Source organism: Gossypium hirsutum, chromosome A11, assembly GCF_007990345.1.
Source record: "Gossypium hirsutum isolate 1008001.06 chromosome A11, Gossypium_hirsutum_v2.1, whole genome shotgun sequence".
Classification (NCBI taxonomy): Eukaryota; Viridiplantae; Streptophyta; class Magnoliopsida; order Malvales; family Malvaceae; genus Gossypium; species Gossypium hirsutum.
The window spans coordinates 7,787,560-7,801,214 of NC_053434.1; the positions used below are offsets into that span (position 1 = coordinate 7,787,560).

At 31.2% G+C, this 13,655-nt stretch overlaps 1 pseudogene; it reads right to left on the reverse strand.

Annotated features, from left to right (window-relative positions):
- Nucleotides 1-3,604: 3,604 nt before the first annotated feature.
- On the reverse strand, nt 3,605-6,941 carry LOC107941747 (Golgi SNAP receptor complex member 1-2-like; annotated as a pseudogene).
- Nucleotides 6,942-13,655: the final 6,714 nt, after the last annotated feature.

Genomic DNA, 13,655 nt, shown 5'->3' on the forward strand with positions numbered 1-13,655 from the left:
ATCCGCTTATATATATTTTATAAATAATAAATTTAATTGATAAATTAAAACAATTATAATAAATTCTGTTCACTTATAAATTTATTCAAAGTATCAGAATTATGTTTAAAAAAATCAGAATAATCAATCTATTGACACGATTTTTATAAAATTGATATATTAGGTAATAATATTTTACTTATAAATTAATTTGACTTTTTGAATAAAAATTTATTATTATAAGTACAAAATTAGGTAGACAATTCAAAAGATTGACTTTAAATATAAATCACCCTTTATAAATAACTCATTTTGACCAATGGAACAAGCCAAATAAACATGGCATAAAACTGTAGTGTCAGTATATTTCTCCCTAACCAGAATTTGTACTTTTCTTTCCCTCTATTCTGTAAATATTTAATAATTTATCACATTCAATAATATAATAGATAAATATTATATTTATATAAATTTTGGTTAAATATATAATCTAAGATATAAATTTTGATTCGGTGCTACATATTAAAATTAAATTGCACTTCATGTGTTTATATAAAATTTTAATTTTGATTCAAATGTATGCATTTAAAGAAATTAATACATACATTTATTTTTATATTAGATTAATATAATTGTCTGTATATGCAATATATCAACATAAACAGTATTAATTCGATAATGTTATTAATAATTTTTAAAAATTGAATTAAATCAAAATTTTATGTATAAAATTATTTTAAATATAAATAAAATTATCATAAATATAAATATTTATCTTAATATTTAAATTTGTTATCATTAGATTTTTTTAAAAAAATTAACATTAACATTATCATTATAATTTAATTTAAATTTATTTTTTTAAAATATTTTTAATTATGTCATGAAATTTAAAAGTTATCCTAAAATACGTGTTATTAATTTAAATTTAAGATAATTAGATATATAAAATTTTAAGTTTTAAAAATTCTGAAAAAATCTACATAAACGTGCATAATTATTGTATAAAATTATTTTAAAGAATAATATTTTAATTTCTTTGTTTTTAACATACAACCAACTTGGGTTAAATTATAAGAATATGCTGAAAAAAATTTATTTTAGAAAGTAGGTTGAAATTTTACAAATTTACCGATTTATGTTGTTTTTAGAGAGAGAAAGAAAAACGCATTGTACAAGAAGTGTTTTCATTGCGACATCAGTGAAAACGCGACATGTAGGACGCGGCTCTATATTCTGGTGCACTTGTCGAAAATGATGTACAGATCAGGCTGCGACACAACATGCCTTCTCACGTCAGTTAAGAAGAAACCTCAATCATCACCGGATTCTTCTGGAGTTATTGCAAAAGCTATTGGCATGATTCTTCGGTTACCATCATGTGCAACAGCTATTATCAACTTATGCTCATATCTCTCATACATGAATGTGTCGTCAATTTGAACAAGTAGCTTATAGTATCGGAATGCAGTTATGCACTGCTTGAAAGTCTAGAAAAAAACAGTGGAAAACTCTTTTTTCAAGGACCAAGCAATTGCCATAATATGCAGGCTTCATTTGTAGCTTGGTTACGGAACCTGGTACACACTGCTTCAGTACTTGACACCATAAATTGGGTCACAATACGTAGTATAATGTAGGGAAAAAATGTCAGAAATCTAATCGATATTGGTAACCATGGTATATACCAGCTACAACACATGTATGGGACACGATAAACTTTCGGACCGTCTAGAATAACTTCTTCTTTCTCACAGATGCTATGATTTTCCATAGACATCTTGTCGTGTGCATTGTGCACTTCACCTCATATTTCTCTGACTGAATGCACGTAACAATGAAGTTGACACCAGGTTATATGCTATACCGCTTGACAACAGCTTGAAAAGCATATTTGGTGTCAAATTCATCTCAACCTCTAAATTCTCGAAAGTTGTTGACAAAGACTCGTTCCTTAGTCTTCTATGAGGAAGCGTTGGGAATTCTAAACCTCCCGCAGCAGCAATATCAAGAGTTCGCATGTGTGGTAGTGGTTGGTAAGCTGTGAAATCCGGGTCATCCCATCGAGCAATCTTCGTAGCTTCACTGTCAAATCCACCATCCTCAACTTCACTGGGAATGAGATTCGATTCCGAAATTACTGTAATTTTTACTCCATAAGGCCCTGCCTCCTCTATTCTGTCGCTATTTGTTTAATCGTCCTCTTCAACCTATTCATTCTCTTCTCCTTTTCATTATCAACCCCTTGTGCAGATCCAGGGTTGGATGTGCGCTCGCTAGTCGATGTTGTCGAGAATAGATTATCCTTCTTGTAAACCCACAACCAACCCCAAACCACTTCTGTTTGACCCACCACAATAACTTAGTTGCGTGCCCATCTAAGTGTTATTGTTGTTTAATATTGGCGTGCCGAAATTAAAATCAAAGGCACTAACAGAATGTTGAGCGAGTGTGTTGTAAGCCCGGTGACCAATTACCCCCGACTATCCTCCACCCCAATGATCGAGGGGCGAAACCGATGAATGCCTCATCATTGATGATGATTCTGGTGGGTCTTGGTATGAGCTTTGTAGCAATGATGTCATTCCACTACACAACCCTGTGATGGGACTTTCAAGTTCTTCAGTGAGTCCAGGATTTGGTGGAAAGGGTGTTTGTGAGCTCGGGCCATCTTCATCCTCCTCGACGAAGTCGATATACGACTCTAGCACAACATTCCCACTATAGCAATGGCATTCGATCACTTGCTCCGGATTGTTGTCCCGCTTGATCTTTAAAATGACATGTCTAGCAGGTTTCAATGACGAAAGAATCTACATTTGAAGCTCAAAATTCTTCTCTGAATCCCCATTTTGCTTGTAATACTTGTCCGAAGCTAAAAATGCGTCCTACATGATAAGTTTTCACTGATGTGAAAATACACTTTGTAAGAAGCATTTTCCTTTCTCTTACAAAAAATAGTGTAGATTAATAAATTTTTAAGATTTCAACATAATTATTCAACTAAGATTTTTTTTTCAACATATATACATAATTTGACCAATCAACTTGTGCATTGCACAAGAAAGAAACTAGTTATATATAATATACATGCAAATATATCTGCATTTTTATTTTTTAGGTTCTTAATAAGTTACATTAATACAAATATATTTATATGCAAATATAAGTTTTAAAATTATTAATTAAGTTCAATAACTTAAAAATATTTAAGATAAAAATAAAAGTTAAGTTTAAAATATCAAAATTTTGTACCAAGCCGATATGCACCAATACAAGTCGATGTTGGCCGAAACGAGCCAAAACACATCAAAATGGTTGATACATACTAACTGGTACGATACCGATTAGCATGATCTATGTTATATATAAGCTTATGTCTTTAATAGGGTAATTGTGTTATCAAATATAAAAAATAAATTGAATTATTAGATTCAAAATTAAAATATTTATAACTTAGAAAATTGAAGATTATTTGAATCCATCAGAACCCACCTAGCTTGAACTGATCTAAATCTAAAAAGTTCAAGCCCGAATCAATCGAATCCAAAAGGATTTGAGCCCAAAAAAATCTGAATTCGAAAAAAACTCGATCTGAGCCCCCTGGTTTAGCACCCGTCTATGATAGAGCAATGCAACTGACTTGCACATTAAATAAAAATGTGATTTTCTGTGTAATGGCACCAAAAAGAAGGTACCTCAAGCTTAACAGAGAATGTGATCGGTTCTAACAAATTATACTGCAAAATTCTCTCAGCAAAGCAAAACCTTCCACTTTGAACATTACGCTATTAATAACTCGTATCTCTAGTTACTTTGAGAGCCAATAGATAATAAGGAACAACGTACAACCAGCAATTACTGCTGATAAAATAAGTGTGTCTCTTTAACGCCTCCTTCTGATGGAACCTAGAATATAGGGGAATTTTATTTAGTATACAAAATAATTTCATAATTAATAAAAGCTCTGTAATAAAGATGCACAATTAAGTACCAAGCAAGCCACGGATAACGGGGAACTTGTCACTTAGAACTTTTACTTTGCCTTGGACATCTCCAAACAAAGCTCTTTGAGAGCCCAACACAGCCCTTGTCGTTTGAGCTTGATTAATCACATCATCTATCTATAGCAAACAAACATAGCGGTAAGGAAAATGGACGCTTCCATAAATAGGCAAAAGGGCAAACCACCAACAATTAAAAAAATACAGGTTTATCTCGTTACAGGGTGCTAAATCTAGTAAACAAAAATATTATGATACAAATTGGAAGCTTAGAGCGTTTTCTGTATGCCACATCAATCTTGTCAAGCAAAAATGGAAGTATGGCACTTGTCAGATTCCTAAATTACCTGTAGAAAAAGCTAGAGAAATTTGTTTTTAAGAAACACGTGAACAATTGTTTGTTTCTGTGCGAGCATGCACATGTTTTTCTATGTCTTAGAGAGGTCCATTAAAATTCTCATTAATATATCTTTCTACAATCAGTTTGGACATTGAGTTCCTCATTCCCCCCCCCCCCCAAAAAAAAACCCAGCTACAAAAGTATCTTTTTTGGATGAAAAATTACAACTTAGTCGGATACCATCCTTTGCCACAGCTTAAAATAAATACGATGCAGAAACCATGGCTTCCCCACTATGATAGCAGGTAGCAGCACCAAGAAGAATTAATGTTAAGAAGCCACAAGTCTATTACATAGTGTTTCAAGTTTAAAATAGTTCCTTCTATGGCAAGAAAGAAATTAGGACTTCATTTAGATACAGCGGTGACAATCAAGAGGTAAAAGGGTATACATCAAGTAATCAAAACCAAAATGATGGAAGGCCATCATCTGATTGAAGGTATACTCATTTTAGGCAAAAATTTAGGAAATAGGATTTTGTGGGGGTTCATTTCATTTCTATGGGCTTGATTTTAGAATTACGTATTTCGTGCTTTGAGCTAACATTTGGTTATTGAGATTTGGATTTGAGGTCTATATCACAGAGACTTGAGGGTTGAAACTAGTGATTTTGGCCATTTATATTTTTGGGTTCTACATACCAAACCACCAGTTTGAGGTTTTTTTACCTTTGACCAATAGATTCATTCGTTTAGTTCGTTAAGTGCGTAACACATATATTTCAGGATCCTCTCCAAGCTGATAAGTAATTGCAATATAATGACAGGAAACAGAAGGGGAAATTTCTTGCAACAAAGCATGCACAAAGAAATACACTGATCAAAACAAATTCAATCTTACATGAGCTATGTTCCCGTGGATGGCCGCTCGCTCTCTAAGTAATTGCATTCTCGGTGACATACCCCCAGATGCCTAGATGAAAGCAAATATAGTAAACTTTGGGAAACAACATAGTATTGGGAATTAGAGTAACAAATTTAAGAAAATGACTACCTTAAACTCACTCATATCATCTCTGACAGAACTCAGAAGCTCTGCCTGTTCGCTCATTGAGCTTATATTTCCCTTAATTCTCCTAAATTCCTAACAAAATTTTATAGCATTACTTCGAATGGATAGAAATAATAATCCACTTTTCCAAACGAAAAGCAAAAAGCAAAAAGCAATAATAAAAATAATAAAATGTTTATACTCATGTATTGCTATTTTAAAAAACAGTTCTAGTTTAAGTATTTGCACCAAATGCTACTCGTTGCTTATACTGAATTCTTCTCCAATTAAGGTAAAATTGCCAGGCAAGTAATAATCAAGGACCATGAACTCTTACATACTTAAGAAATAAAATGCCAGAATTATACTTTAGTCCAAATGAAAGTACAGATATCATACCAAGGATTGTCAAAACCGACCAACCAAGCATATGATATAAGCGTGCTAGAGCTTGTCTCCTCAGAATCAGCTTATGGTGAAATTTTTAGTAAGTTGATCGGTTCAAACTTTAAACCCGTGGCCAATAAACATGGAAGTAACAAATGTAGATAAGTCCTAGAAGAAACATGACTGCTAAAAGTATTTACAGTTTACCTATCAACAGTAACATAGGACTTGCAAGTTTCTGGGTTACCGAAGTAGTTGGTGCAGCAGATGCAGCACATCTACTCATAGCATCATTTATGTCTAGCAGCTTCTCAAGCAATGATTGAATTTCAATTTCCATAGACTTCCATGATCTACTTGACCCAAGCGTTGGCGACCCAGTATCTACATAACCTCAATGTAGGTAAACATCATCATGAATAAAAGGAAAGATCACCCTATTCCTAAGGCTACGAACTCCTAAATAGAAAAACGAAACTAATTAAACAAATCTTATTAAACTTTTAGAGTATGTTTAGATTTTTCAACAGATTTGTTCTTAATTTCATTAATCTACTAATATATAAGCAATGCACATCGTAGAAAAAAACAATTGAAGTCTGGAACAAAATTCTAAAGAGATACAGCTAAATGAAAGGGGGAAACCTCCTTGGGTGAACCTAGCACCTAGCTTAGCATATGAAGAGAGTTTAACATCGAGATCGCCTTCGATCTTTCGAGCATCTTTCCTCAGTTCCTCCCAACCCGATTCTTGTAGATCCAGATTTGGATCCGTCATTTGGATGTCGGTAGTTCAATTTCCCTGGCGCTGAGTTGTAATGTAAGTCCAGTGATGGAGATTACAGTTAATGACCATTCAATTGGATACATGAAAATGCCGTTGAGTGCGTTGTTCTTTTCATTCCTCTTCTTTTCGCTGCTTAGCTTTGATGACTTGGATTTCTATAATTTTGTTGTCCGGTTCTGATTCAATCAGCTTCAGCCTCAACCTGATAGAGAAAGAGAGGCAGAGGATGTTCTAGGGGTACCCGTACAGAGCATATTGTAGTGATTGTATTAAGGACTGCAGAAGTTGAAGGGATAATAGGATGCAATTCTTGGATCTAGCCTGTTTGTATCTCCTCATAGCCCAAATTTTAGTGGAAACTCGGTTCTCCTTCCCGCGACACTGATTTTTTCTAATTTGTATATAAATATTAAATATTATTTTAGTGTAATTAAATTCATCCCTAAATTTGAATTATAGATTATATATCTTATCACAATTCAAATCCTTTCAAATAAGGAGTGTCTTTTGCAATAAGGGAAAAAATTATTTGAAATATGTTTTCATTTGGTTTTATTCTATGGTTTATGAGATTTTCAACATCTCTCTCTCACTAATTTAATTTTTAAGTAAACAAATAAAAAAAACAGAAAATTGGAGAGATAAAAAGAGATGACATATGATTTTGTCTTTTCTTTTCAGTAGTCGTCTTTTGATTAGTGATTATACGTGTTAGTTGTGGAAATTCATCCACATCACCATTTCATTTTTCTGTTTTTGAATTTCTCAAACTGTACTGAATACCATAGCCTACTATACTATATGACCTTGCAGTACGGAATAACATTACTCCCATATTAACTTTCTATATATACTATTAAAAAAAACTTTCCATATCTATAAATCCATTTTGGGATTTTTTATAAAAATGTTCTAAATTTTTTTATTATTTATAAAAATGACTCATCTTGAAAATCATGTACGTAAATGATCCATTTTTAATAATAAACCTTGTTGCCGCCATTACTATTGACGGCAATGAATTGATATGATTATATAAAACGTTCAGGGACTTGATGAAGTAATTACCATTTTAGATTGGATGAAAAAATGGTCATGCCATGCCTTTTGGCAACACCTGATTAAATGTTTTTAAACTTTTGGTCTATTTGCATGTTAAGCCTATTCCCTCTTGAAATTAAATTTAAATAATCTTTAACAAATATAAGACTAACAAAAATAAATCTTTTTTTATTTTTTTATTTTTTAAAAACAACAAATTTAAAAAACTATATAAATTTCTTATTTAAAATACCTAAATATATCTCTCAAGAATTTTCCTCAAGTCAAAATTTCTTATTTAAAACTTGAGAAAAATTTTGGAGAGATATATTTGGGTATTTTAAATAACAATTTTAAATAGTTTTCTATGTTTATTGTTTTTAAAAAATAAAAAATAAATAAATAAAGTTTATTTTTGTTATTTTTATATTTTTAAGGGTTATTTAAATTTAATTTCAAAATGGGATAGACCTACCATGCAAATAGACTAAAAGTTTAAAAACATTGGGTGTCTCAAGATGTAATTGTGCGACCCTTTAATCTAAAAGGGTGATTGTTTCATCAGGTCGCTGAACGTTTTATATAATTACACTTCAATCCAATGCCACCAATGACAACAACGACACCCAAAAAAAAGAAGGCAATGGTTGACCTATTATGAAGAGTGGTGTCGTCAATGGCAACTACAACACCAAGGTTCACTTCTCAAAACGGGCTATTTTCATACATGATTTTGCAAGTAGGTCATTTTCGTAAATAATTAATTTATTTGGGCTATTTTAAAAAAAAAAGCCTCCTTTAAGGGAGGAAAATTTAATTCTATAAACCAACTACTGAATATTGTTGGACTTTGTAATTTATTCAGTTGGTTTAAAATTTTCAATAATTTTACGAACAAGTATTTAATGTATGTTGATAAGGCACATTGCACTCTTAAAAAAAGAATATAAAGATTCAAAGCATATTTTAAAACTCTAAAAATCATGTCTGAATCAAAGGATTCAACCGGGTTGAAGCCAAAAAAAAAAATTGGGGTCAAAATTAGATTGTACATTTTATGATAGTAAAAATGTCATTTCACTATTTTAATTGTTTATATCTTTATAATTTTTAAAGAATTAAATCAACTTTTTATCATTTTGAGGAGCCAAAATATAATTTTATCATTATTAATTTAAAATTTTATAAATTATAAATAAACCTAAATGGAAAATTTTCCATTTTAAGAGGACTCGAGACCCTGCCAACCATCTCTGATTTCGCCATTGAATTCAACCATCATAACCCCAATCTGTGCTTTTGTCAATTCCTAATTTTTTTATGTAGTCTTTGAGTGTTCCACAAAAGTGTAATACCCCATACCCGTACCTGAGACCGGGATAGGATACGAGGCATTACCGAAATTTTCAGAATAATTTCAATTAATTTATATTATTTAGTATTCATTTTCATGTTTCATGTAACATCATTTTCTTATATTCAATTCAAAATATCATATAAAATACGATACAATACTTAAATTATCATATTTACTTGCTCATTCAGGGTATCCAAACCTACCTGACTAAATTGCAGAAATACCAAGATTTAGGGGCATATTGGTAATTTACCATTTTTTCAAATTTCACCCAATCTTAAATTGATAATTTCATTTAATTATTAATTTAGATAATAAAACAATTTATTCCCTTCAATTTAGTCATTTTTGACATTTTTACAAAATTGCCCCCTAAAGTTTTACTTTTATTCAATTTAGTCCATGAGCTTAAAACATGCAAATTAGCCATGCTAACTGAATATTCATATATATTTTTTCCTCCTCCTCCTCTCCATTCCACATCCTTAATGTATATAACATTCTTGTAAGTACGATTTCACAATTTACTTATTAATGCTCACATCAATCTGTTCACACGAGTCATAGTCACTCAATTATTTATAATTCGAGCTACAGAGCTCAAAATTAAGATCCGTAAATTTTCCCTAAAACTAGACTCACATATCATTCCACCATAAAATTTTGATAATTTTTGGTTTAGCCAATTAGTACAGTTTATTCATTTAAGTTTCCCCTGTTTCACTATCCAACAGTTCTGACCTCTCTTCACTAAAAATTAATTATATCACAGTACAAAACTCTGATAATGTTCCCATTGATTTCTATTGAAAATAGACTCATTAAGGATTCTAAGCATATAAATTTGAGACTCTAATTAATTTTCTCCAATTTTTGGTGATTTTCCAAAGTCAAAACAGGGGAACCCGAATTCATTCTAACATTATCTCACAAAATTCATTATATCTCATAATTTACAAATCTATTGCTTACACCGTTTCTTCTATGAAAAACTAGATTCAATAAGCTTTAATTTCATATTTTATTCATCTTCTAATTCAATTTCTACAATTTATGGTGATTTTTCGAAGTTAGTCTACTTCTGCTGTCCAATATTGTTTTAGTTCAAGATGTTTATTACCATTTTTCCTCTAAATTTCAAAGGTCATACAATTCAGTCCTTGCTCAATTAGCCCATCTATTAAGCTAATTTTTCTCAATTAACATTTTATTCCATCATTCTAAACTATTACACAATCTTTAAAAATCAGAATTTTAACACTAAACCTTAATTCACAACTTTTTCACAATTAGGTCCTAAAATCAATTTCTATTGAAATTACTTGATAAAATCATCAAAAAACAAAATCAAAGCTTAAAATTCATTTTATTTCATCATAAACAGCTAACACTTATCAATTATAGCTTTTAATTTTGTTCATAAAATCAAAAACCAATGAATTAAACACTTGGACCTAATTGTAAAAGTCACAAAAACATAAAAATCTCAAAGAAAAGGGTAAGAATTGAACTCACATGTGTCAAAGTATGAAAAACCAGCAGCTTTCAAACCTCCCATGGCATTTTTGCTGAAGAAAAATGATGATATCTCTAGATTTTTCAAATTTGTCTTGTTTTATATGTTTAATTTGTAAAATTTCCCATTTTGCCCTTGTTTCTACTTGTCTTTTTTGCTGATTTTCTTGCCCAACCGTCCAGCCCATACAATTTGGGTCCAATTGCCTTTTAAATCCCTCCTTTTTAATCACTTAAACTATTTAATCACAATTTAATAAATTTTACACTATTTTCAATTTAGTCCTTTTTAATTAATTGACTAACCAAACGTTAAAATTTTCTAACGAAACTTTAATACTAACTTAATAACACTCCATAAATTATAAATATTTATGGCTCGGTTTATAAATCCGAGGTCTCGATACCTCATTTTCAACCAAATTTACCTGATTAATTCTTTTAAAATCGTAAAATTCACTAATTAAAAACAATTCTTTTAAGTTCGCACTTGGCCTATAATTATTATTTGTTAAAATTTCTAAACATACTCGTCGGATTTAGTGATCTCGAATCACTGTTTCCGACACCACTGAAAAATTTGGCTGTTACAAAAAGTTTGGTGAGGAGATAGAATGATTGGTGCGACAATTTGTTTAGGGCACAAATGGGGAAAAAAGAAGATTTTTTAGTTAACTGACAGATGGTCTATCAACCCAAAGCTTGTGGTGGTTTCGGATTGCATTAATTGAAGTATCAAAACAATTCTTTCATGCTAAAATTGGGATTCGATATTGTGGCTCACACTAATCCTCTATAGGTTCGCATTCTCAAATCAAAATATGAGATTAAAGAAGGCATTCCTAATTCCTTAGCTTGCGATAAGGGGTCCTTCTTTTGGAGATCTCTTTCTAAGATATGACCCTTACTCCAAGATAATATTTATTGGTTAATGGTAATGGCCTTAGAGTTAAAAGTCGGAAAGATAATTGGATTACTGATATTGGACCCTTCGTTAATCTAATTCCTATGCATACAAACTTTGATTTAGGTTGTCTGCTTAAGGATATGGTTACAGAGGAAGGTTTATGAAATTTGGATCTTTTCAAGGTTTGGTTGTCAGATGATATCATAAGACACATCATTAGTATTCCCTCATCTTATTCTTTAGCAAGACCTAATAGAATTGCTTAGGCTAAGAGTGGGATCCGTGTCATTTTCCATAAAGAGTGCTTATAAAATGCTTACGGAGAGTTCTTGGGATTAAAGAAAGGAATATTGGAATTTGACATGGAAATTTTTGGGGCCTTAGAGGGTTAGGATGTTTATTTGGCTAGCCTTCAAACAAAGATTACTAACACTGGTGGAGTGAGTGAGACACGACGTTAGGGTAGAGGAGCGTTGTACAGTTTTTGGGCTTTTTGTGAAAGATGTCTTGCAATATGCTATTAGAGACTATTCTATGGCTAAAGATCTCTGGTTGTAGATTATTCTAACCTATGAACAGGAACAGTTCTTTTCGGGAGATTTGCATGAATAGCTTGCATCTAATTTGGGTAATCATCATAGTCGTTCATTGAGGGATATTGATTGATCGTGTTTCTTTGAGTTAGTAGCTTGGCGCATCCGGAAAAACAAAAATATTTTCATTTTTCAAGGGTTGTCGTGGAGTGTGGATGAAATTATTAAATGTTTGTACAATTGGGCTTTATATTGTAACTCCATGCAAAAGAAATATCAATTTAGAGAGTCGAAGTTAAGATTAACATCAAGCAGGACTAACAATTGGACTCGTTTATTTTTGGATGGAGTTGTTAGAGTTGGCTTCGAGGATGTTGTTACGGGGGGTATTCTCAGGGATCAACATGGGAATTGGATTCTTGGATTTAATAGATGGTTGTGCCAATGTTCGGTTTTTAAAGCCAAGCTCTAGGGTATTTTAGATGATCTGACTCTTCTTCAGAGCAGACAATACGATAGAGTTTTGATTCGAACGAACAACTTTAATGTTATCCAGGAAATTCATGAAGCATTTTCAAAGACATCTCATTAAACATTAATCAGACATATTCAACAACTTCTGTTGGAAACAGGTCTTTGGGAACTTGAACATATTCTTAGAGAAGAGAACATAGAAGCAAATGATATCGCTAAACTAGCTTTCGACAAAAATGAAGGGCTACAACTGTTTGCAAAGAGATGGGTGAATATTATTATTAGTTAATAATGTTTGATTGATATGTTGTTTTACAACAGAAAGAAATTGATTAAATTCATAGTTTTTGAACCATTAAGGGAAAAGACAAGGAAATCATAGAACGAATAAAAGAACATAAAAAGGAAGATCAAAACACAAGTCCCAAATTAATCTGAAATTAAAAGAAAAAAAAAAGCTACACAAGGCTCAAGGAAAACTTAGAGAAAAACTCGAAAGAAAACAATAAATAGAAGATAAAAGTACAAAAAAGGACACTCCATAACTTACATATGATCCTAAAAAAAAAAAATCAATACCAGCCATTTGAGGACTTGAAAGATACACCAAACAAAAATATTTTACATCACTTTGAATTAATTATGTATTTTGTAGTTTTGATTATTTTAGATATGACAATATTTGTATATAATATTACCATCGTGCTTGAGATATTAAATTAATTAGATTTATATTTAATGCATTCACTAAATAATATAACATCATTAAAAGAATTTAAAAAAATAAATTCTAAAGATTTCATTTTTAATTACATGTAATCATCTAATTTATTGAAAGTATATATTTCTATATATAGTTGTTAAGATATTACATTAATAATTTATATTTAAAATATTTATTTAGAGCCTTAAATTGTGTATTTAAAAAGAATAAGAAGAAAGGATTTGGATTCATGGGTTCTGTTGTTCATTCTAAGAGAGCAAAATAAAGTAGCTGATTATTTGGTGAAAGCGACTGTTTATCATAATGTTGAGTTGTAATTTTTTGAGTCTCCTCCTACCATGATCCAGAATTCATTGGATTTGGATCAGTCTAGGGAGTTTTTTTAAATTAGTAGTTTGTAATCAATTAATTATATGTTTATGTTTATATTAAAAAAAGAAGAAGAAGAAGAAAGGATGCAATAATTGATAATTCGTCGGAGGCCATGCAACCTTACGCATGGAACCTAATGCTTTGAAGTTTGATGCCATGACTTTCAGGGCACTCCACAATCAGCA